Below are 25,000 nucleotides of genomic sequence, written 5' to 3' on the forward strand. Positions count from 1 at the left end.
TAAAGGCCTCAGTAGGCCTAATGGTGGATGGACTGCCTGACACCTTACTCATAACCAGTAAGGCAGGAACAGGTTAGCAACCCATTTACTTTCAGGACTACCCCACCTCCAAATCCATTTTTTGGGTGGTGTGGTGGGTATGTCAATTTCACACTACAGGTCTGTTCTTATTCTACATTTCCTTCATTTGCAGAACAAGAAAATAGGATCACCTATAGTAACTTAAACAGGGAAATATTGCAGTATACTGAAGAGAATGCATGCATTCAATGCAACACTTGCTTGATGATGTCCACTAAGGAATTAATGGTGCAACATAAATTGCTGCAGATTTGTTTTGTCAGTAGGTATCTCTACAATGTATCAATAGTAATAATCTATTTCCATCTCCACAAGTGTTCACCTTTGTACATCTGCTGGCAGAACATTTATCCATACAATGTCATTTCCAGACTCAATTATTCCCGTGACACCCTAGCAACCCTAAATTCTCCTTGTACATTCAGCTCGCTCACAACTTTGCTACCCAGCACAAAATTCAAACATCACTCATGTTCTTACTGATCTTTTATTCCACTCCCTAGCCCTCCAATTCTAAAACCCTCGCTACAGAAATCACAGACTTTAGCCTGTCTATTTATCTTACCACTCCTTCACTCCAATATTGACAGCTGTGTCTTCAGCAATGTCAGCTCAACAGCCAGATATTTTCTCCTTAAACCATAACATCTGCACCTCCTTTTCCCTCCTTAAAGCCCTTATTAAAACCAGCTCTGACCAAGCTTTGGCAGTGTCTTCCATCATAACCTTTCATGTAACATCTGTTTCATTCTAAATATGCCTTTGTGAAATACCTCAGGAGATTTTTTTTAAATTAATGGTAACATGTAAATTGAGATTATCATTGATGTAAGTAATGTGTTTTGGAATGTAAACATGCTGCCCTAGTAAGTGCTGGCACGTTGAGTTGGACGTTCAAGTCCCAAGTTGTTACAAATCTCAGTCATAAGAACTATAAAAGGAAAACAGTAGAAATGAGGAACCTTGCTACAGAAAGGAGAAAAATCGGCTGGGGAGTTATTGTCCATACATCTCACAGTAGTCAATTTTTAAATCCAATTTTAATGACACATAATGGGTAACAAATAAAAGTCAGGGTCAGAGACTTCAATGATTGAAAGAAAACACACTGAAGAGTTTTCAATTGCTGCATTTTACAAATTATTTTGTTGATATGGAAGGGAGTAGTTGAACTATGGATGGCCTGAGGTAGCAATACTTTCAAAATAAATACAACAGTTTCCAACAAAAAGGGAGCAGAGCACATTCAGGGCAGTTAAAAAACATACAAACGGAAATTGTAGTGATTGGAACAAGGTCAGCCAGAGACCTCATGGAATACGAGCTTCCTGATTGGGGCTGTTAACCTTGTCCAATCAGGGAGTCCTAGCTGACAAATATAAACAGGAGTGTCAGGGGTTCCGCTCACTCGCTGGGTCAGTGTCATGCACTATGCACATGTAAGTAAAGAGTGATTTGATGACGGGATACCAGGCTTCATGGAGTTTTATTTCAAAGAGTAAATGTTTCTTTTTAGGTTTCACTGATTTTACCAACTGCTTATTTCTTCAAACCTCTTTCACTGAATGAATCATAACAAGCTTGCATCCAAGTTTGGTGGGTAATATGGTAGGCAAATGGAATTTTGGCCTTTTTTTCAAAGGAAATGGAGCTTAATACTGCGGAGATTTTGCTAAAACTATACAAAGCACTAGTCAGACCACTGATGGAATACTGTGGACAGTTTTGAGCCCCTTCTCTAAGTAAAGATATACTGGTATTGGATGTAGTCCAGCGAACCTACAGAACGGCTGGCTAATGAGGAGAGGTTGTGTAGATTAGGCTAGCACTCATTGAAGTATAAAAGAATGAGAGACAACCTTATTCAAACATACAAGATTCATAGGGGCAAAAACAGAAGTTGCTGGAAAAGCTTAGTTGGTCTGGCAGCATCTGTGAAGAAAAAAAAAATCAGATTTCACCATTCAGTTCTGAGGAAGGACCGGACCCAAAACGTTAACTCTGATCTTTTCTTCACAGATGCTGCAGACCTGAACTTTTCCAGCAATTTGTGTTTCTGTTCCTGATTTACAGCATCCGCAGTTCTTTCGGGTTTTTTTAAGATTCATAGGGGATTTGACAGTGTGAGTGCAGATAAACTGATTCCCCTTGTGGGAGAGTCTAGGACCAGAGGGCATAATCTCAGAATAATGGTCATCCATTTAAGACAGAAATGAGGAGGAATCTCTTCTCTCACTAGGTAGTGAATGTGTGGAATTCTTTACCACAGAAGGCCATAGAATGCTATTCTGTTAAGTATAGGCAAGCTTGAGAGTGCCAGATTTTTAAATCAGTAAGGGGATCAAGCTAATGGAAAAAAAAACAGTAAAGTTGTGGATTATCAGATCAGACATGATTGAATAGCAGAACAGGCTCGATGAACTGAATGGCTTACTTCTCCTCCTAAGTTGTATAGGCTTGGATCTTTGTGCCTCTTCTTACTGAATACACATCAAGTAATGTTAACCATTCTCCCTTCCACTAAACTGAGAAAATAAAAATATTTACAAAAATTTAACGCAAAAAGTATTTCTTTTTTGGAAAATAGTCATACATACAAGAAAAAAAGTCAAGCTTTTATTTCTAATTCTGACTGTACATTCCTTCCTTTCCAAATTTCAGCCTGTATCAACATCCATTGATATAGTCATTACTTTAAAAAATAAATGTGCGTTAATTACAATGTATAGTAAATTCTCAAAGACATATAAATACAGACTGGAAAATTAATTTCAACACACTTGTATTGCTGATATTGCAATAGACTCTACAAGGTTCAGCTACAATCTACAGAAGAGGGCACTTAACATAAATGCATTTTAAAATAATGTTTGCACGTTAAAGGAAATGCATAAAGAAAGATAAGAAATTTGAGGATACTTCACAACTTGTGACCTGAAAACAGCATCTTTTGCATAATTTTATAGCATGATGTTGCCAAATGAACGTATGCAGCATTTCTAAAACTTACCTTCCTTAGTCTAAAATTTTAAGTTGTGAATTATTCTTTTTCCCCAAAAAGATCACCGTTTTCCTGGAGGTCAGCCAAGTGGGAAAATGTCAGGCATCTCCTTCACTTCATATTTTCAACTGTTATTGCGGAAGACTGAACAGTTTGTTTATCAGCAGTGACCACATGTACATGCTGGAGATTGGACTTCGTACCAATGGGATAATTAACTTTACTAATGCTAGATTCTTACACAGAAATTTGAGAAGTGAATTTATGTAGGCTCAACTGAAGTCCTACAAAATACAAAAAAGAAAATTCAAATGTATTAGCGAAGCAGTTATTTTTCTGACTTGATGGTGACTTCCTCCTCGCCCTTTGTGGTTTTAACTGGAAATCATATGGATATCTGCAACGCTCAGTAACGGAAATGATTTCTTGGTAGATACGACATGAGCCACCCCCTCAATTAACCGTTGCAACAGGGAGAAAATTGAAACAAGCAGCTACAATATAATAGAAAGGAAGACAAAGTAGTATCACAAGACTGACCTAAATACCTGGATAACCTACACTAGCTGAATAAATTTTTTGACATAATCCTAACACAATGATGTTTGAGTTTCATTCACTAATAATGTGGGGAAAACAATTTAAAGTTGAGGTGCAATCAATTGTACATAATTCACTGTAAACTGTGTGAGAATAAGTTCCTAATATGTTGAACTTAGCCAGAGTTTATTTCTATGTACCTATTCATTTAAAACAATTAACATCAAATACACACTGCAATTCCTCTAAGACACTTAACAATTACGGAAGATAGTTTGAATGGATATGGTGGCCCCACAGTTTTTTGGATTGTTCTCATAATCCTGATTTTTCATACGCTAAATTGATCAATAATATTTGGTTCTTTCTGGGGACATGTGGAAATGGCAGATTAACAAGATGTTGGGAGGAAAAGTTTCACTTTCACATTCGGTGCCAACATCAAACATTCCAACTCAATAATAATATGGAACTGAATTCCATAATTAAACTCCGTGTATGGTGCTGCAACAAATGGTCACAAGCCAAACTATACGGGGGCAAAATTTCTATACCCACACATACAAGCTTGTAAGAAAAAGTTACTACAGTAAATGTTGGTGACTCTAATCTTTATGCAGGTTGTATGATACAAATTGACAAATATAGCCTAGAGGATGAGCTCATAGAGGGCAGTTGTCTCATTTTCTTAGAACAACATATTGCGGAAACAACCAGACAACAGGCTATTTTGTAATGTTTAATGAGACAGGATTAGTTTATAATCCCATAGCAAAGGAACTTCCATAAAATTGATTATATTATGATAAAATATCATATCCAGTTTGAAGTGAGAAACTTAGGTCTTAGCTTAAATAAAAATGATTACAAAGGTATAAAGATGGAATTTGAAATAGATTATGAGAACAGCTTAAAAAGTTAAATAAACAAAACAGCGGTAGACAGTAAGCGCCTTTTTCATAACTCTCAAAGAATTATTTCATTGTAAATGAATGATTCTATGAGAAGGATGAACATGGTTAATTAAGAAAGTTAAACATATTATGAAATTGGAAGAAAAGAAGAACATGTTGTGACAATTAGTGGGTGGCTAAAAATTGGGAACATTTTAGAGGCCAGCAAAGATTACTGAAAAAAAGGGAAAGTATACAAAATATGACAAACACGACAAAAGTGAAGTCCAAAGATGTGCAGGTTAGGTGGATTGGCCGTGCAGAATTGCCCATACTGTCCAAGGATGTGCAGGATATGTGGATTAGCCATGGGAAATGCAGCATTACAAGCATAGGGTAAAGGGGTGGGTCTGCGTGGGATACTCTTCAGAGGGTCACTATGGACTTGATGGGCTGAATGGCCTCCTTCCACACTGCAGGGATTCTACGATTCTATGAAAACAGACAATGAGAGCCACTGTAAGGATGTAAAAATAAAGTAACTAACGTAAACATTGGTCCTTTAGAGAACAAGACTGGAGAATTAAAACTGGGAAATGAGGAAATGTCAAAAACAACAGGCAAACTGAAAGACCTCAGGGTCAGAGGGTGCATGTATTCAAGGAGGAACCATGTTAAGTGAGATTTAATCCATGTATAATTGTGATGCCTCAAGGGCCGAAATTTGTGGAAAACAGGTACAAACATACAAAAGTGACTTCCCTCACTTTGATATGCTCGTGACAACTCGTGACAGAAATGTTAAAATAGAGCTGCACCATCACGATATTTCAGTCTCTACATTCTTCCTCTTTATATAGTTGTGAAAAGCCTGACCTTACAGCCAGTTCTATAAACAGTCTCTGGTGGTATAGTCGCATTTCCTCTCTGTTCACCGAATCAAGTTACATGATCATTTCATTTCACAGCAAAGTTATTGACATATTATTAACTCCTTTCAGATCTCCCAATGACACAATAGAGCACATGGTGCGTATTCAAGCCATGTTCAACTTCCTCAAACCCCAGAGTTTTTCCAACTTTTAAACAGTGCAGCAAATATCAGCCTTTAAAGGTGCCAATTCGGAAGTAAATAATGAAACAAGGCCAAAAAGTGGCCACTTGTTGAAATATTTAATACAAATTCCAAACTGCATAATTGGTGCTTTTACAATCACTTATGTGATAAAACCTCCAATATGCTCACCCCTTTGGAGTTAATCATTTCCATGAGATTTTGTGACCTAGCTTAAAGTTGAATTAAAATTCTAATTTCAACTATCAATCTAAGCAAATTCATTTTTAATTTGCAGAAATATCAATGACTTTCTTCGGATGTTTTCCAAATATACAATGACAATACCCTCCAATGGCTAGAATCATAACAAAAAAATGGTAGTCTTTATCAGAAGGCAATCATCACAGCTCCAGGACATTATTGCAGGAGTCACTCGCCAAACATCTTTTTTTTTAATAAAATGTTAAAAATAAGTTTTATTTTCATTCAGTTGAGAATGGGGTTGTTCAGTGCTCCAATCCATACATATGAATAAAAACCCATCTTGAACAGGTCGTTCAGCCAATTTCAAAGACACTACTATTAGTTTATGTCTAATCAACTTCTTGGAGGTCACCACTGTGTAGAAGTTGAAACTACCATAGGTACAAGAGCAGGACAAAATCTAGTTATTCTCTAACAATGGTCCCTCAAAACCATCTTTGGATCTTGAGTCAGGATTGTTAAATAAAGCACTGTACCTGAAAGATGCAGCTACAATTAAGCTCAGTAAAGCTTTCCCCCCATCAAGAATACACGTACTCACTGCTGATACTTCCATTACTCATGCATTCAGCTTGCAGTATACAATATTTACCAACTGCGCTCCAACAACCCACCACTTATTTAAACAGAACTTCCTTTTGTTGTCACTTCTATCACTGAGAAGGCAAGAAATGTAATGTTGTAGCAATCACACCTCAAATTGCTCCTGAACCATAAATCATTCTCGCTGAACAGTTCCTCCATGGTGTCGTCAGAATTCTGCAATTCCACAGAACCATTGTAAAAAGGACCAAAACAGTTTGGCCTGCTGTGTTCATCCAGCTCTACACCTTGTTAGAACCCTCGCTGATTTTTTCACCATTTTTGTTTTTATTCTTTTATCAGTTTTGGTTTGGAGCTGTTAATGGGGAATTGTCATCTTGGGGACTTTATGAAACAGCTTGCTGTAAATGGAAATGAACAGACTTAACAAGCTTTGTCTATTTGTGACAGTAGGCCTGGAGGTTAATTGCAAGTTCATTCTTGGTTCAGAGTTACTCCAGATAACAGTGAACTGTAGGGCTCCTGTCTGCGATCAGTAATTTGCTGATTTTTAGGTGGCTCAAATGACCTCCAGATCCCTGGTTCTGACAATGGACTTTTTTAGGAATGTGAAAACGAAGAAGGCAGTAGACAGATGTTTCAGGGCAAAAGAATCTCTGCGTTTATTAAATGCAAAAGGTAAGTGTAATACAAGAAATAAAGGCAGATGTAGTAAACAGTGAAATTGACACAATCAACTATACAGAGAACAGTAATTAAATACACTACTAAATTAAACGCAGATGAAGAAGTATTAGAAGGTAAACAGCAGCTTTAATCACAGAAACTTTAATCGGGTTTCGTACACCTGGGGTTCCTGCACTATTACTTGCCTTCCCCTCCCTGCTAGCTAGGTTGGAAACTTTGGGGTCACGGGAGTTTAAACTCACCACTGGGGAAAAATGTGATTTTAAAGTACAGCTGGCTTTTCCGCTGGCCGTACCGGGTGTCTTGAAGATGACTTTGGATGGTGTCGGGCTTCAGTCTGGTTTGAGTCTGCTGATGCAGTAGGACGTGGAGTGGATTTATCGAGTAAATACTTGGCTTTCCTTACTTTGTGGTGGTTTTACAGGCCGCTTCTCACTTCAGGATGTGTCTGAGGCCTTCTGGCATCAGTCTGGTCAGTTGTTTTCAGAGGTTGTGGGTTCTTAGATCTGATGATCGTGGTTGGTTGCTGCTGGATCCCCTGGTACAAACAGGCCTGTGTCGGTAGATTTCAGAATTGCTGTCAGGATCCCTCTTCTGGGGATCGCTGTGCAGATAGCTCTCGGGGCGATAGTTCTTTGGGATGCCTCCTGGGGGATACTTCTCAGAAAGACAGCTGTCTGGGATGCCTCTTCTGGAGATAGCTGTGGGGATGACTCCTTCAGTGAGGTCGGAGCCTGCAATTATACTAACTACAGGCCTCTTACCTTTACGCCAAACCTGCACTAGCCATTGTCTTACCGGTGTTCTCTTTGAAGTCAATCGGCCTCCCGATAGTTAAAAGTATGCGCGATTGTGTTTTGATTGAAGTTGGATGTCCAGTATCTCTGTGAACGAATATTGTTTGAAGTTGAGTGTCTGTGTCGGGTAGCCCAACGTGCAAAAGTTAGTTTCAGCAGAGAGTAGTAGGTCTAGTCGATTGCTCTCAGAGTGGAGGTGCATATTAGACTTCCAGGCTGAATAGTAGCCCCAGACAGAAATCATTCTGGCTGTGTGTGTATTTGTTACAGCCCGAGGTCAGGATTTTATCCAGTATTTTAGACGTTAGAAAAGTCCCGGGTCTTGTCCGTTATTTTAGACTATGGGGATTTTTGCTCAATCTTAGACCAAGGAAGAGCACGGTGTTTAAATAGATAGAAGTTTGCTACTACCAAGGTCAGTACCTGGGAACTGGTTCCAGCAAGTCTGGAAGAGACCCTATATTCACACAGATGGCAGATGTTAAATGGTAGTTGAGACCTCTGGAAAAGACATTTAGTCGATCAGGGCAGGACCAGAGTTGAAGTTGTTCATTTTGAACTGTATTTTCTGGGGAAATGAGTTTGACTGCTGATGACACAGCATGAAGATTTCGAAAGCTTGCTATCTAACCTCTAGTGCCAGCTTTTGGAAGCCCAGAGTGTAAAAAGCATACTAAGAAGAATTTTTATCTATATCTGAGTAAACTGGAAAGGTGACCTTGATAAATGTTTCCAGAAAAGCAATCAAGAAATCAAAAAGTCCACGTGTGAAACAGCACATCATGAAAACTGTTTATGAAATGTGGCCAGTCTTGTTACCTTTCTTTATCCTTTAAGCGTGTGTGGTTTATCAGTATTTCTTTTGTATGAGTGGAGCTGAAACCAAACGGTTCATGTTTAAAACATAGACATTAATTAGATTACTTCATTGTTTATTTTTTCTCCCTGCTAAAGTTTAGCATATTTAATAAACTGTTAAGTCATTTGTTTAAGGTAGAAAATTGATGTCTGGAATTAATTATTCAAAAAGTCTGGTTAGGAACCACTGGGGTACCTATTGGGGATTTTTAACGGTTTTAATTTTGCTATGTTGTAAATACAGAGGTAGAAAGGCTGATTTCGTTCGGCTGACTCTGTGTCATAACAGTTTAATTAGTACATCTGCCATCATTTCTCAAGGCAACTAGGAATGAGAAATAAATCAGACTTTGGTGTTGCACACAACTTACTTCTTGAAAATGCAATGTGCAATAATACAACTTTAGCAAATATTAAATAACATGTGGGGTGGCACGGTAGCTCAGTGGTTAGTACTGCTGCCTAACAGCGCCAGGGATGCGGGTTCGATTACATCCTCAGGTGACTGTCTGTGTGGAGTTTGCACATTCTCCCCGTGTCCGCGTGGGTTTCCTCCGAGTGCTCCGGTTTCCTCCCACAGTCCAAAGATGTGAAGGCTAGGTGGATTAGCCATGCTAAATTGCCCATAATGTTCAGGGATTTGTAGATTAGGGTGATGGGTCTGGGTGGGATGCTCTGAGGGTTGGTGCGGACTTGTTGGGCCGAAGGGCCTGTTTCCACACACTGTGGATTCTATGATTCTAACTGCATGTTAGTCAAACATATGAATAAATCTGCTATTCAAGAAGATCATGTCTGATGTTTTCTCCTACCTCTGCCAATACGTCACCTCCTTATCAATCAAATATCTATCTATCCCTACCTTAAAAATGTTCAAAGACTCTCCTTGTATTATCATTTAAAGAATATTTACAAAGTCTCTCAATCCTCTGAAGGAAAAAAATTCTCCTAATTTCGGTCTTAAATGGGTGACCCTCTATTAAACAGTTACCCCTAGTTCTACATTCGCCCACAAGAAACATCCTCTCCATATTCATCCTTTCAAGACCCTCAGGATTTTATGGTTTGATCAAATTGTCTCTTACTCTTTGAAACTCTGACGGATAAGTCTAGTCCAATCTTCTCTCATAAGATAACCTGCCCTTTCTAGATATTAATCTACTGAATTTTCTCTGAGTTACTTCCAATGCACTTATGTCCTTACTTAAATAAGACCAATGTAAACAGCACTCCAGATATGGTTTCAATGTCCTGTATACGTGAAGCATATCTCTCTAATTTTATAATCAAACTTGCATTAAATGTTAATATTCTATTAACTTTCCAAATTACTTGCTATACACATACTAAAAACTTTTATAATTCATTAACCAGGGCATCCAGCATCTCAGAGCTCTACAATCACTTAACATTTACATAATTTTTTTTATTCTTGCTGCCAAAACAGGAAATTTCACATATCCCACATTATACTTAAGATCTTTGCCCATTCACTTAACCTATTTCCCTCCCTTTGTGGTCTCTTTGTTCCCTCTTCACAATATATTTACCCATTTATGTTCATCATCAGCAAATTCAGCAACCCTTACCTCAATCCCTTAATGTATTTACATAAGATGTAACAGAAATTGAGGCTCCAGCACTGATCCTTGTAGTATACAAATTACATCTTGCCAACCAGGAAATAACCCATTCATGCCTACCATTTCCTGTTAGCTAGTCAGTCAATCTTCACACCACGTGCTTTTATTTTCCACAACAACCTTTGATATGACATCAAGTAGCCTTTTTAAATGTTTTCTGGAAATCAAAGTATAGTACATCCACTGACCTGCTTATATATACAGCATATACTTCCTCAAAGAACTCCAAAAAGTTAAATGCAATTTCCCTTTCAAGAAACAGTGTTTACTTTGCCTGATCACCATGGGTTTTTCAAAGTGTCCTGCTACAAGATCTTTTAACATCTTCCCTATGACAGCTAGCTGGCTGTGCAGTTCCCCTTCCTTTATTCCTCCCTCTTTGAAATAGAGGAGTCAAACTCACTAGTTCCAACTTAGCAGAAGCTGGCCTAACTTTAGGGAACTTTGGAAAATTAAAACAATGCATTAACTCTCTATCAAGCCATTTTTTAAAAAAATGATCCTAGGATGAAGTCTACCAAGCATCCAGGAGTTTTTCAGCTCGCACCTCCAATAGCTTGCTCAATGTCACATACCTGGTAGTTGTAATTTTCTTGAGATCCTCCTCCCTTCCATTTTCTGATTTATAGCTATGTCTGGAATGTTGCTTTTATCTTCTATGGTGAAGACTGGAAAATACCTATTCAATTCATCTGTCATCTGTTTACCTTTCATTATTAATTCCCGAGAATTGTTTTTATGGGACCAGTGCTCATTGTTAACTCATTTTTCAAACGCATGGATGATTTAAGTGCGTATCGTTTCTTAAAATTTTCTGACACGGCCACACCTGTACAACAATATAAAATAACCAATTTATGTGTGGTATGAGAGTAGACTCCTTTAGGAAATCCTCTCAAAATAAAAACAGTAGTGACTCAAATAAATCATAAGCTTTAAAAGCACCTAACAAAAGTACAGAATTTGATAGACAGTAGGATCAAGGGAACGTTGCTGTATCTGAACTGAAAACAATAAATGCTAGAGATCACAGTGGATCAGACAGCTATGGAGAAAGAGCAAGCTAGTGTTTGGAGTCTAGATGACTCATCAGAGCATGAATTCAGATGTGGGTTCTTCAGAGTGGACATGTTAAAGTGAATCCACTGCAAATACCTGACCTTCCAAATCAAACTCAATTCAAGAACTAAGAACTTTAATAGGGAGAAGCTAGGGCGAAGCCAGCAACATTTTACAAGTCTTGTTTCCTATTCATTTAAGTATACAATGAAAACACTTAATGAAAGGTTCAGCAGCACGAGGACCTCTCTACAACCTCTGTTTGATCTCACCATTAGTGGCAGTGGTAGTGGACCCGCTTGTTTGTTAAAATTTCTCATTTATCCTGATTAATGGCATTCGAAGTAGTCAGCAGTACATGACAAATCCTTGAGGAACCCTAATGCAAAGGTAGGGTGACACTTGGGCATTGTCAATGCCGTAGACAGAGATGAGCTCTAGGCTCGATCAGCCAGATGATCATTGCACGGCAGAAAGTCTGCCCTGGGAGAAAACCTAGAAGCTTTCCAGTCCAACTTGCAGAAGGCCGCAAACAAAAGGTCAGTTTAAAAACCCAAAAGAACTGCAGATGCAGTAAATCAGAAACAAAAACAGAAATTGCTTGTCTGTTGACATTTGTGGACAGAAACCAAAGTTAACGTTTTGGGTCGAGTATTCTGAGGAAGGGTCATTTGACCTGAAATGTTAACTCTGATTTCTCAGGTCTGTTAAAAAGATATCCAGTGATCTAATGCAAATGAACTGGCACTCTCACTCACTTGACTGCATTGCATAGATGTGTTTTTTTAAAGCAATGAGTAAGTCCCTAGCTTTACCCGAGCTTCTGGACCACCAGGGCAACCTTTAGTGGATAAGTTGGCTCTGATGGTTTACCCAATATCATACCATACAACCCTCACTTCCTGATATATAATTTCAAACTAATCTACCTGGGCTGATGTGCCATTCTTCCCAATACTGGCAGGCTTTATAGGCCATTGGTAACATTGGTCATGTTGCCTGAATGGAGATAGAGGAGGAAACATGAGGATCTCATTCATGGTCTCCACATCCATTTCAATCTCTCACACTCAATCAGGAACTATGATAGAGTATGGATTAATTCCTAAATTACTTTGATCAATTAGCAGTCACAGAGAACAAGACCTTATGACATGTGTTTATCCGAACCCACATTGTATTTCGCATCTGGGATGAGACTATCTGATCTCTTACAGCTCAAATAAAGACCTCAAGTTGTCAAAGGCTGTTGAAGTAGCTTGACATGCTGAAATCCATAAACAGAACAAGTCCTTTCTTTGGGGAGACTGAGATTCTTCCTGGGACCCCACCAACAACTTTGTCCAATTCTACAGCAAGCTAGCCAGGTCACTTAGAAATAAAAAGAAGTCAGATGAGGGTATTGCCATTTCTCTTCATTCAGTCTGACAGGCAACGTCCCTATTGGAGAGATAATTGCAGAATATAGCAACAAGAGGCCATGTCAGAACCACCTGCAAATGCAGGACAGCCACAGTAGTAGGTCAAAATAGCAAAAATAAATTGCAACCACCTATTTCTGTCCAAGAAACAGATACTAATTCTCAGGAAAGTTATAGATTATCAAATGACTTCTGCTACTTAATAGGTTTGTTAACAGCAAGAAGACTGGTTTTAAATTAGATATAAGGGTCTGTATCACAAACAAAAACAGAAATTGCTGGAAAAGCTCAGCAGGTCTGGCAGTGTCTGTGGAGATGAATTAAAGTTAATGTTTCAGGTCAAGTGACTCTTCCTCAGAACTGTTCATAATCAACATCTTGTTCCTTTTGTGTCAATAGACATTCTGTTTTAATATCTTTCCTACCGGTTATGGGATAAAATCCTTCCTGACAATGTAGAAGTACTCACAAATGATGTCCTTTCCACCACTTTTGCCTTCCTGGTCTGAGCACTTAACAGAGTCTACCAAGTCTCCCACTAAACGTACACCACAGTATATCAAACAACTTTCGAGGACATAGCACAAAAGTCATTAATCCTACACATCAGCCAGGGAACAGAGTACTTAAGTAACAGTTCTTTGGCAAGCAAGTCCTCCTTTTAGCTTGAAACTTTCTTCTAGTTCAAGAATGTCAGCAGATCAGTCTTAGTGCTGAGCAGATGCTGCTTTGTTTGGTTAAGACTTTGGAATTCTTTGCTCAGTTGCCTAAGGTTCTCCATTCTAAATTTTCTGGGTCTGCTTTGACTGCAAGCAAGCCCGCACTTTCAAACATGAAAGAGCTGCTTCATGTTGATGCCCCTATCCTCAGTACTTTTATCTTAATCCACAACTTCAGCTACTGTAGAAATGTCCTTCTCCAATCATATTCCTGCTGAATAGTTCACTTAAGGTCCACCTCCTTCAGATTCGTATGACTGTCTCTTTGAAGGAATTAATGGAATCCATTGATGAGAAACTTCAGAGGAGGATAGATAGGAGAGGCTCAGACCTTTCTTTGGGGAGAAAGTCGAGAGATTTGATCACTTTCAAAATCATGAGAGGCCTTCAGAGTAAATAAGATGAAATAGTTCACCCCTGTAAAAGGATAAAAAATCAGAAGACAAGGTTTTAAAGCGTTTGAAAAAAGAAGCAAATGCATGGTGAGAAAAATCTTAGGTTAGAATGCACTGCCTGATCGTGTGATTGAAGCAAGTTCAGTTGGGGCATTTGAGCAGGCATTAGATGATTATTTAAGCAGCAACCCTAGTTCTGGCGAATAGGAAGGAGTTTGGCACAAAGTTAAAATACTCAGTCATTGCAGCAACAATGGGCTGAATGGCGTCTTTCTGCACCATAATTTTGTGATCTCCCATGGTCCAGAAGGTTGCCTTCTTCGAGTGTTTTCCAAGTTGATCCCTCTCGAGAGCCCTGACCTTCAGATTAGCAAAGATATACCTCAGGTGCCAGCTGAAGTGCCAGATTATGTGCTTTGCCAGCTAAGATTCTGCTTGTCTACCAAAGAACCACTGAAATCCCAACACTCTCCAAGATGGTCCACGAACAGTTAAAAAAAGTCTTTTCGTTAGAGTGAAAATGAGAAAAATGTTGCCAGTTAAGTGTTAACAGGAATGCTGATAGGTAAAGCAATGATTTAAAGAGATGGAAAGACGACTCGAGGGGAGGTGTAGGGCAAGTTCTATTCTGCTACCGAATTCTACACATTATCCTTGAGGCCTGCTAGCATGGGGACATATTTGGATTTAGGAATGCTTTCTCCTACCAACTTGGGTAGTTAGTATAGTTAACAAGGTTTGGGTAGCTGGTTGGTGCCCAGATTTAGCTCACTCTACAACCGGAGTTTCATCTCACTACATACTTGTTGAATTGCACTGACATTCAAAAGGGTAATATTAGAAATGGAATATAGCTATATTTATGTCTTTGTCAGTTATGATAATTGCAAGACCAGTGAAAGTTTAATAAGGAAATGACAACCACGTTTCATCTTGGTCACTAATAAACATATTTATTAGAATAAATAATAGTTAATGTTTCTCAAACCATGCATACAGAAGACACTTGCATTCTTTGACAGGACAATAGTTTCTGATACTTCCAGTAGTTTTTCAACACTGATCCGACACAGTATGCATTTTTAGATGGCTGTATCACCTCAGAGATCAAATAAAGAAATAATTTTTAACAGTATGACAATTCATTAACAGTGCATGAAGTCAAGATAATTTCTCAAGTTATTAAAATCTTGTGATTGTAGCAACACTTATTTTTCTAATAATAAATGAACACTTCTGTAGGATGCTTCACTATAAACAAGTAATTCTTTTCTTCTCAAATACATCAGGTACAATACAAGTTGAAACATGTCAATACGGAAGTAAGAAACTCCAGCATTATAATTATGCTCAATAAAAGGCAACTAACTGGTTAATTGCAGAATCTATTCCCAGTATGCTTTTGCAGAAATCTGTATTTAATCCCAACAGGAAAATGATGTTTTCCACAATGCATGTCCACAGCAAGACTGACTATTTAGTACCAAATTACATTCCACAAATTGACATCGAATACATGATGAAATTGTCTAAACTCACTTGCGGTTAGATTCACACCTAGTTGCTAGGGCTGAAAGGACAGTTTCCTGACCAATCACCACACTATTCTGCCTCCCCCGTGTAAGCATGATAAAATTTAACATCTTCCACCAACATATGTTACAGCTAACAATTCCTCATACCTTAAACCAGTTTGAGGTTTTACGGAATACTTCGCCGGTTATATCGTTAAGATTCTGTTAGTATCTCAGGCTATTTTCTGAGATTTGCTTTCAACTTAAAACAGCTGGACATGTGCCTGTATTGCTTAAGGGTAGTACTTAGATATCAAAGTTGAAAATCCATATGACTGTAATTTACATTGTAATGGCATCAAAACAACTCTTAAAATAAACAACCAAATCCTGAGGGAATAATCTTGACAATCCCATTCCTTCACCAAGGAGTAACCCTGGTATACCACTGAGTAAGTTCTGTTCAAGTAGTCAATCATGGACTCCCAATGAGAGCACAAGAAGGAGGGAATGGGAAATTGAGATGATTGTTGCAATACACTGCTTCACTGGATATTCATTACACAGGCGCTCTCCAAGCATGATGAAAGCAGTGATCAAACATCAATCCTTCTGTGATATCTGATTTTGAACTGCTGTAAACTCAAATTATAGTTGAGGTTACTGTTGTGCATTAAATGTTCATTTATAACAGTACAGCTGAAGTTAGTGCTGCATTGTGTTATCAGTGATAAAATATTTTAAAATGTATTGCAATACTATACAACTTTCTGTTCTACCTATAAAATATTCCAGTTGGACTGCTAATGATAGTGGTTCTTATGTTTATTACACTGAGGATTCATCCAAAGTCAAAGTCAATTAAAATAAATTATATTTACTATATAATTAAAACTGAACTTTCTAAATAGCAGACTAACTTCTTGCCCCATACAGCCTCACCTCACCCCTAATGAGGTGAGCTACATATTCCAATTCCTTCACACACAAGTCAAAACTTCCATAAGAAATGATCGCACAGGCCAGGATACAGCAGCTCAACTTTCAGAACACTGTTTACATGAAAACTACTTCTGCAAAAATTGTAAAGGGAGCTGTAAAATGCACCTTTGTAATCTGATAGGTGCTCCAAAGTACATCATCTTTACAAGAAACAGATGTAAATATGCTGTTAGGAATAAGAGTCCAAGCTGCAGTCAAGATTAGTGTTCACATTGTCTGTTTAGAAAGGAGGATTTAATTTGAGTTTCACACATCTAAAATTCTACTAACCTTAAATACAATGCAATTAATCTTAAAATATTTTTAAAAATCTAACCTGTGTTTTTTGAGGGGGGGAGGTTAGTTTAATTAGAGCTGACACTGCCCAATGGAGTACAAAGAAAATCCAAATAATCAAAATGTTTCCCCACATTGTAAAGTCAAGTCAAAACTTCATTTGAACTCAAGATCAGATTCTTGGGTCTCATTTTGCTGCAATTTTCAATATCATCCAGTTAAGTGACAAAAAAGAAACTGCAGCATACAATTGTAACTTTTAAGTTTTATGCACTACAAAGTCAGTGATTTGATGGCAAGGATTTATCTGATCATTTCAAGCTTAAATATTGGTGAGATTTATAACATTCTCCATATTCCTAAAGAACACATTGTACATCAGTAAACATTTAACTAACTTTATTGCAGAGGATGTTCTGAAGAAATTCAGTCATGTTACAACTAAAGCAACATGACTCAGATTAATTCAGGTAACAGTGATCTTGTTCTTACATGTTAGGAGTAGGGAAGCAACACGGTAGCTTGATCCATTCTGATGTCTGTCAATCAAGCCAGAGGCATAATCTGGACGACTGTCCTAATATTACACATCACCCCAGAGAAAAGGCAACCTAGAGGGCAGGCAAAAGTAGGTGTACAGGCAGTAATCAACCAAGCACAGCACAAAGAAGCCTGACCAAATTAGAGTTAATGGAATTAAAGGGAAACCCTTAAGATAACTTAAGAGTAGAAGGCACAAAAGAATGTTGGTAATGGGAAGGAAAACTCACATTGGTTTAACAAGTTCATCAGGGAAGCCTTCTGGACACAAACATTAGCTGTTACATTCATGGACAATCTGTCGTTATGAAGTCAGGACAGGGCTCATCACTGATGATTCCATGGTATTCAGGATCAATCTCTTTCAATATTAAAGCTGCCCATTCCAATCTGCAACAAGTTGGGATAACAACCAAGCTTGGGTAACAAATAAGAAAAATCTGTCACATGTAAATATCCCAAGATGCTTACTATTCAAATTAAACTGACACCATGAGAAAGGTGATGACATAACAACAAGAGGACAAAGATTTTGTCAACAGAATGCATGTTAATAATACAGGCTACATGGGATATAGGATGGGAATTCCAAATTGTTGAAGATAAGCAGCTAAAGGCACTAATGCAATGGGCATAGTGCAGAAGTGAAGGCTAGAGAAGGGAAAATGCACAAAAGGTCAAATTCATAAGACTGCAGGGCTCAATGGGAAGAGAAGCCTCGGTGAAGTACTTTAGGCAGCTACAAAGCTATGGAGTGGCAAGGACATAGAGGGATTTAAATAAAAAGGAGGAAGAAGTTAAATTGGAGACATTGGGTAACAAGGAATCAATGCAGATCAGCAAGCTCAATGGGTATGCGTGAGTAGGGCATTATGGAAAATTGAATATGAGCTCTTTAGAGATTGACCTACCAGATGGAAACGTGCTGGTGTTTTGTGTCTTATTCACAGTAAATATAACTCAGGTGACTTACATAATGAAAAAACTGATAACATCATTGAATCATTTATAATCTTGCAAGGTGATAGAAGAAAATCACACTGTTGTCTAAGGCAATTCAGTGCAAAAGGAACTTACAGGTCCATGTGTGAGATTCTTCATGTTATACTTGTCAGTGACTGCATCACTATAAAATTATCTCCAGTTTATGAGGAATTGCAGCTAATAGTACACTTTTCAATAAAAGAAATATGTTTCAAGTAAATTACTGCTTGCCACTGCAAGTTATAACCAAACTGGCTTCTGGTTACATCTAACTAGCACCTTTGTTGATGATATCATGCACTAACAATATACTATAAAACTCATTGGTTTAATAAATAGTAAAGATTATTTAAAAAAAAAAGAGACAGTTAAGAGTTTATAAATTGTCATGATGGCAAAACAAATAAGTGTGCAAGGTAGATATCAGGGAAAAAACCAAACTTTATGTGCAAACTCTTTCCAACGCTCAAGTGCCAGTTACAGTACATGATTATTTTGCTGTCTGCTCATCTATCCCAATTATAATTGCATTATATTATAATATTACAATTGTAAATTAGAATCTAACAACAGAAAACAGTTTGATGTAATCATTAAGTACAAAAAAAACAGGAAAACAGAACTGTTCCTACATATGCTTTGCAATGCTTTCTAAAAATACTGTTGTACCATTAAGGAGTTTGCTTTGCATGGTTCCCATTTCATGTGCAGTTTGTAAGGATTTGTGAGAGGGTGAAGAAACTAGGTGAGAAATAAGCACGGAGATCAGACCTCTGCAAGCATTTACATGTACCCTGCATTGAGTCAGCAAAGAGGAACTGTAAATCCTCGAGCTCAAGGCCCTAAGTAATTACACAGGTTAAACTGCCCCTGGGTGAGTAGGTAACATGATTATGCTCCTACAGGGCAGGGGGTGGATTTCTTCCAACAATTTTATCAAAAAATTCTCGTTCTGTACTCAGGTTAACATCGTTCCATTAAAATCAATTTTGACTTGATGAATCTGTCATCTCAAGTAAGTCCATCACATAATTAGTTGCACTAAGCCCTCCTCATTCTCCGATTATAAAACAACTTCCAAAATAGTTCTAGCAAAAGTAGGAACTTTGCCTCCTGATACCCCCAGCACCCTGATATTCAGTAGTCGGCAGAGTGACAGATGTTTGAAAGCAGAAATGTTTCAGTCATATTGTTAAGGCTCACTTGTGCCTTATTGTCTATTTGTGCTACAGTGCCACCATTTGATTGAAGGAGTCATTAACATTTCAATCTCCAGCCCAACATTTTGATTTTCTTTAACAGTAATAAGAAGCAAAGAGAAAATACTGTTGAAGTACAGAATTCAAGTACTCAACCAGCTATGTGTACCGATACATAATTAATATTTAACCTTACTATGTTGCAATATAGGGTACAGATCTAAGTATATCTAACTCTGCCTTTTATGTGTCTACACTTAATTACCAATTGTCAAAACATATATTAAGAATCATAATTTAGAATACTGCAGTAAAAACCTAGGACACTTTTCTGGATCAATACATGTTATGAATGCTGACCATTTAAAGAAGGAAAATCCCTTTAAAATAGTCTTTATTTTTGTTGCATTATTTCCTTCCATTAATTTTGATGACAGCTTTTCAACCTAACTATTTGTCACTTGCTTCGTAATCCTTTGTTGCTGTGCCCATCATCTTCCTAAGAATTAGACAGATTACGAAAGCAGAAGAAACTCTTATCTTTGTAAAGCCTCTAACAAATTTATGAGAACTGTTATATTACATTAATTATACTGACTTAATCTCTCAGTGCAGAACTCCAACAATGATGAATCTCTGCTGGCAGTGATGCTGCAGCATTGTAGAGATGCAAGTGGCTGCTTCACTGAATTCTCAATCTCAGCTGCACTGAGACATTTGAACCCAGGAGAAAAGTGCGAGATGTGTATCTCTCAATGTTATTGGTAAAGCCTTAAAGGAAGTAGAAACCCATCCTATTGGCTGTAAGGACTCAAGTGGACTATTACAAAATATGGCATAGCGAATGAACAATACAATAGTTGCATTATTTGCTTCATTCCAACTGATGACATCGTGGGAGTAAACAGATAGGATAATTTTCAAAGAAAAACAGTAGATATTTTCTAATCAACCAGTCAGAGTTGTTATTACACACCTCTGGAGCAGGTGGAACTTCAGCTCAGAGGTCAGGAGACTACCACAGTATAGAAGAACTCCCAAAGAAGAAAATATATTTTCTAATCAACCTGTTAAGAATTGTTACTACACGTCTTCGGAACAGATGGGACTTGAACCTGGGTGTCCTGACTCAAAGGTAGGGATCCTACCACTGCACCACAACAGCCCTTTGAAGAAAGCAACACTGCAGTGTAAGTAATGATTTACCCTGTTACTTTTTAAAGTCAATTAGATGTTGCAGGAGTTGCAAATCATTCACCAATCCCAACCAGTATCTTCACATACAGACATTACTGTCTATTCTAGGAAGGAGCTCTGGTCCTTGAAAGGTGAAAGACTGCTCAATCCTCAAGAAGTCACAAGGCAATCAAATGATATACTCTATCCTCAATGTAACATGGTGTCAAAGAGTAAGGTGACATACATGGTGTATCAAAATTTGTACTACAATACAGCATAAAACAAAACACAGGAAACAAAATGGTCAGGTGCCACTGACTCTAACAGACAGTATTGTAACTATAGCACTTAAAGCAAGATGGGTACATTTAGTTAAATACCAAAATGGTTTTAAGGGAAGGAAGAAATGGACCTGGATGGGTAGAGTACTGTACATATAAAAACAAATTACAAACGGGCATATTCCATATTTAGAAAATCGAAAAGAAACTAATACTGTGTTGTCGACTTGGCAAGGCACAGGTGTAGGGGAGTCATTTCTGGTTAACTGCTCAGTGACGTTTCTTCTAGAATGTCTTGGTTATTCCAGCAATTACTCCACATTCTTGTATTTCGTGAATAAATTGTAAAGCACTCTCAGTGTTGACTTCAAATCCAGGTTTACAATATCTGATGAGAGAACATGCAATATGTTCACGATGAAAGTTGTACAAAAACTAGCATTATGCAAGTTCAAAAGATAAATTAAAAGAAAAAGGGGGAAAATGAACTGGAAAGGGAAGATCACAGGCTCATGGCTTTGCATTCCATAGCATTTTCCCAGAGATTGGAAGAATGGAGTTTTAATTTATCCTACCTAATCTCGTCTCATTTATATTTTTGGCGTGTAACTTCTGGTGCAAAGAGTGAGCATATGCCTCGAGGAAGGGCAAAAGGTTTTGGAGTCACCAGCACATGCAATGTGGTTTCCTGCTGTCAACAGAAAACAAGCATCACAAGGATAAAACCAGCAATGGCAGGATTTTTCTCCATCAGAGGACCTGCTGTTTGTGTAAGGTGCTGCCAAAACTATACCAGACAACAGTTTATAACTTTTATGCAACTGGAACATGTAATTAACAGATGGCACAAGACTCAGACAGCTGTGTTAATAAAAGATACTACCAGTGAAGTGGTGAGCAGTCAAGGGGATAATCTCAGCTAAGAGTTGCCTCACAGTAAATCAAAAGTATAAATCAGGAAATAGGGCAGACATATAAAAAGATCATTTCAATTGTCAAGGGTGATTTCAATCTGTATATTGTGTACAAATCAGGTGGGCAACACGAACATGAAAGATTAATTTGTACAGTGTATCATGAACTGTTTCTTAAAGCAGTACATTGAAACCTACCCTGAAACCCATTTTAGATCTAGTGATACATGAGATTAATAAGAGATCTTATAAATAACAATCCTCTAGGCAGTGGCAATACTACAAGATCGAATTTCAAATTCAGCTTAAGGGAAAGCAACTGAAACCTCAAATCAGTGTTCACAATCTGAATAAGGGAAATTATAGACATTCCCCCAGCTGGGTTCCATTCTCAAGTCAGTTCACTGTTCGATTTGTATGCAAGTCAGAAGACAATGCAGGACAATACAAGATAGCTGTTCATGAGTACGAGGAAACGTTTGTACATCAATCATTAAAATAATATTAATACACCCTGTATGGGATTGCATTAAGTTGGATATTACATTGGTTAACAAAGACAGTCAAGGAGAGTACCCAATCAAAAACTAAGGCATATAAAGTGATGAAAACTAGTGGTATGCTAAAAGTTTGGGATTATTTTAAGAATCAGATGGCGAAAAAGCTAATAGAAAAGAAAAAATGGATTATGAAAATAAATTGGCAATAAATATAAAAACAAATCAGCAAAAGCTTCTTAAAGAACATATTTTAAAAAAGTAAATGTGGAACCTTTTGAGGATACAACTAGAGAATTAATAATAGGGAACAGGGAAATGGCAGATAATTCAAACCAGTACTTTGTACTGGTCTTCCCAAAGATAACAGATAAGCAAGGTGCGAATGGGAGGAAAGATCTTGTGACAGTCTCTAACACAAGAGAAAAACACATGCATTAAACTAATGGGACAAAAGACAGACAAGTTGCCAGGACCTGATAGCCTGCATCCAAGGGTTTTAAACGAAGTGGCTGTAGAGATAATGGAAGCATTGGCCAAAGTATTCCAAGACTTACTGGATACCAGGAGGGCTCCAGCATATTGGGAGACTGCTAATGTGATGCGCCTGTTTAAGAAGGGAGAGAGAGAAAAAAGCAGGATGCTATAGACCAATTAGATTAAATGTGTCATTGGGAAAATGCTAGATCCATTATTAAGGAAGAAACAGCAAAACAATTAGAAAAGCTTAACAAAATCAAAAAGTTTGGTGCAAGAAAAATCACATTTGACAAATTTGCAAGTGACCTTTGAGGATATAACAAGCAGAGTTGATAAACAGGACAAAGTTGGTAGGCATAGTGGTTTTGGATTTCCAGAGCCATTTGATAAGGTGCCACATAAAAGTTTATTGCATAGGATAAAACATCATGTTATCTGGGGTAATGTATTAGCATGGATTGAGGATTGGTTAACATAGAAGACAAACAGTCAGGATCAATGAGTCTCTTCCAGGTTGGAAATACATAACAACTTATGGAGTGCCATTATTATTTGCTGTCTACATTAAGGACTTGGAGGAGGGGACAGAGCTTGATTTATCCAAATTTGCTGCTGACACAAAAATACGCAAGAGTGTACATTGTGATGAGGACACAAGGAATGTTCAAGGAATCTAGATAAGTTGAATAAGTAGGCAGAAATTTGGCAGATGGAGTTTAACATCACAACGTGAGGGGTTATGCACTTTGGTGGGAAGCATCAAAGAACAGACTATTATTTAAATGAAGATAGACTCCAAACAAATATAACAGAGGAATCTAGGTGGTCTTGTGCATGCAGGTGCAGCAAAAAGGCAAGTGGAATTTTAGCCTTTCATGCTAGGGCTAGAAGAGAAATCTTGTTTATATCATTCAGGATGTTGGTGAGGCCACACCTGGAGTACTTTACACAGTTTTGGTCCCCAAAATTTAAGAAAGGCTGGTCTGACAGTGGAGGCAGTTCTAAACGGATCCAATAGGCTAATTCCTGGGATGAAGCGATTGATTTATCTAGAATAACTAAACAGGTTAATACTTTATTCATTAGAGTTTAAAAGACTGACGGGTGATCTTACTGAAATGATTCCAAGGGGGCTCAACATGCTAGATGTTGAGAAGTTGTCAACTAGTGGGGGAATCCCAAACTAGAAGGCACAGTTACAGAATAAGATGACAAGCATTTAATACCGAGATGTGAAGGAATGTCTTCTCCTAGAGATGAGGGAATGTCTGGAATTCTCTACCTCACAGAGCTGTGGAGGCTAGATCACTAAAGAGGAGACAGATTGATTTTTGGAAAATCAGAGAGTTGAGGCCTATGACAAGCTGGCACAAAGAGAAATTCAGACCTGGGGCAGATCAGCCATGACCTTGTTGAATACGGGGCAAACCTGAAGGGCCGAATGGCCTACTGTTGCTCCCTTTCTTATGTTATGCTCAAATTTGATCATACTGTATTCTGTAATGTGTACCTGAACCACTGTACAATTTAATCTTGAACAAATTCGATAAATAGTGACGAGAGTCAAATTCCATTAGTTTCTATTTCTATAGCAATTTAATACTGGCCTGAAATTATATTTGATGTTTTCAAATACTAAAGAATTGTTTAATTGTTATGAGATCTGAACCACAGTAGTCAAGATTATGTCTTTGAAATTCAAAAGATACCTTCTGGGCGAGCCTTTGGTTTCTTAAGTCCGCCATCCTGCATAAGCTCAAAGGAAAATGCTACATTGTGAGCCTATAGAAAACAAACAATTTGGTTAATACACTTACTTCATGACATTAGAAGTTTAATCCATCAAAAAAGTAAACTGCTATAAAATATACACTGTTCGGTGTACCATTCACAAGTCAAATCTACTCTACGCTTGTATGTTGCTCCATTCAAAACCCAGCCTACCATTTCTTTTACAGCATTTTATTAAAAGTCATCGAGGTTGCAAGCCCTGCAACATATGCACCAGCTCTAGTGCCTTGCAGCACTGCACAATTTTGGGCATTCACCTTCCACACAGTACCACAACTTGCAGACAGTTGTAAAGAAGGGTGGAAGCGATATTAAACCAATGGATTTAAACACCAGTGAAAATTTTAATTCAGAGCTATGATGCACGTCAAGTGCAAATTTCAAT

The 25,000-nt window shown here is 37.9% G+C and overlaps 1 long non-coding RNA gene across 1 annotated transcript; it reads right to left on the reverse strand.

Moving 5' to 3' along the window:
* Positions 1 to 14,891: 14,891 nt before the first annotated feature.
* On the reverse strand, positions 14,892 to 24,920 carry LOC125481459. The gene is made up of 2 exons (XR_007261348.1): positions 24,534 to 24,920; positions 14,892 to 21,321 (listed from the first exon to the last, which is right to left on the reverse strand). It is a non-coding gene; the product is annotated as an uncharacterized LOC125481459 (long non-coding RNA).
* Between the last annotated feature and the right edge of the window lie 80 nt (positions 24,921 to 25,000).

The sequence above is a fragment of the Rhincodon typus genome, unplaced genomic scaffold (genome assembly GCF_021869965.1).
Source record: "Rhincodon typus isolate 14 unplaced genomic scaffold, sRhiTyp1.1 hic_rhity00002234, whole genome shotgun sequence".
NCBI classification, from domain to species: Eukaryota; Metazoa; Chordata; class Chondrichthyes; order Orectolobiformes; family Rhincodontidae; genus Rhincodon; species Rhincodon typus.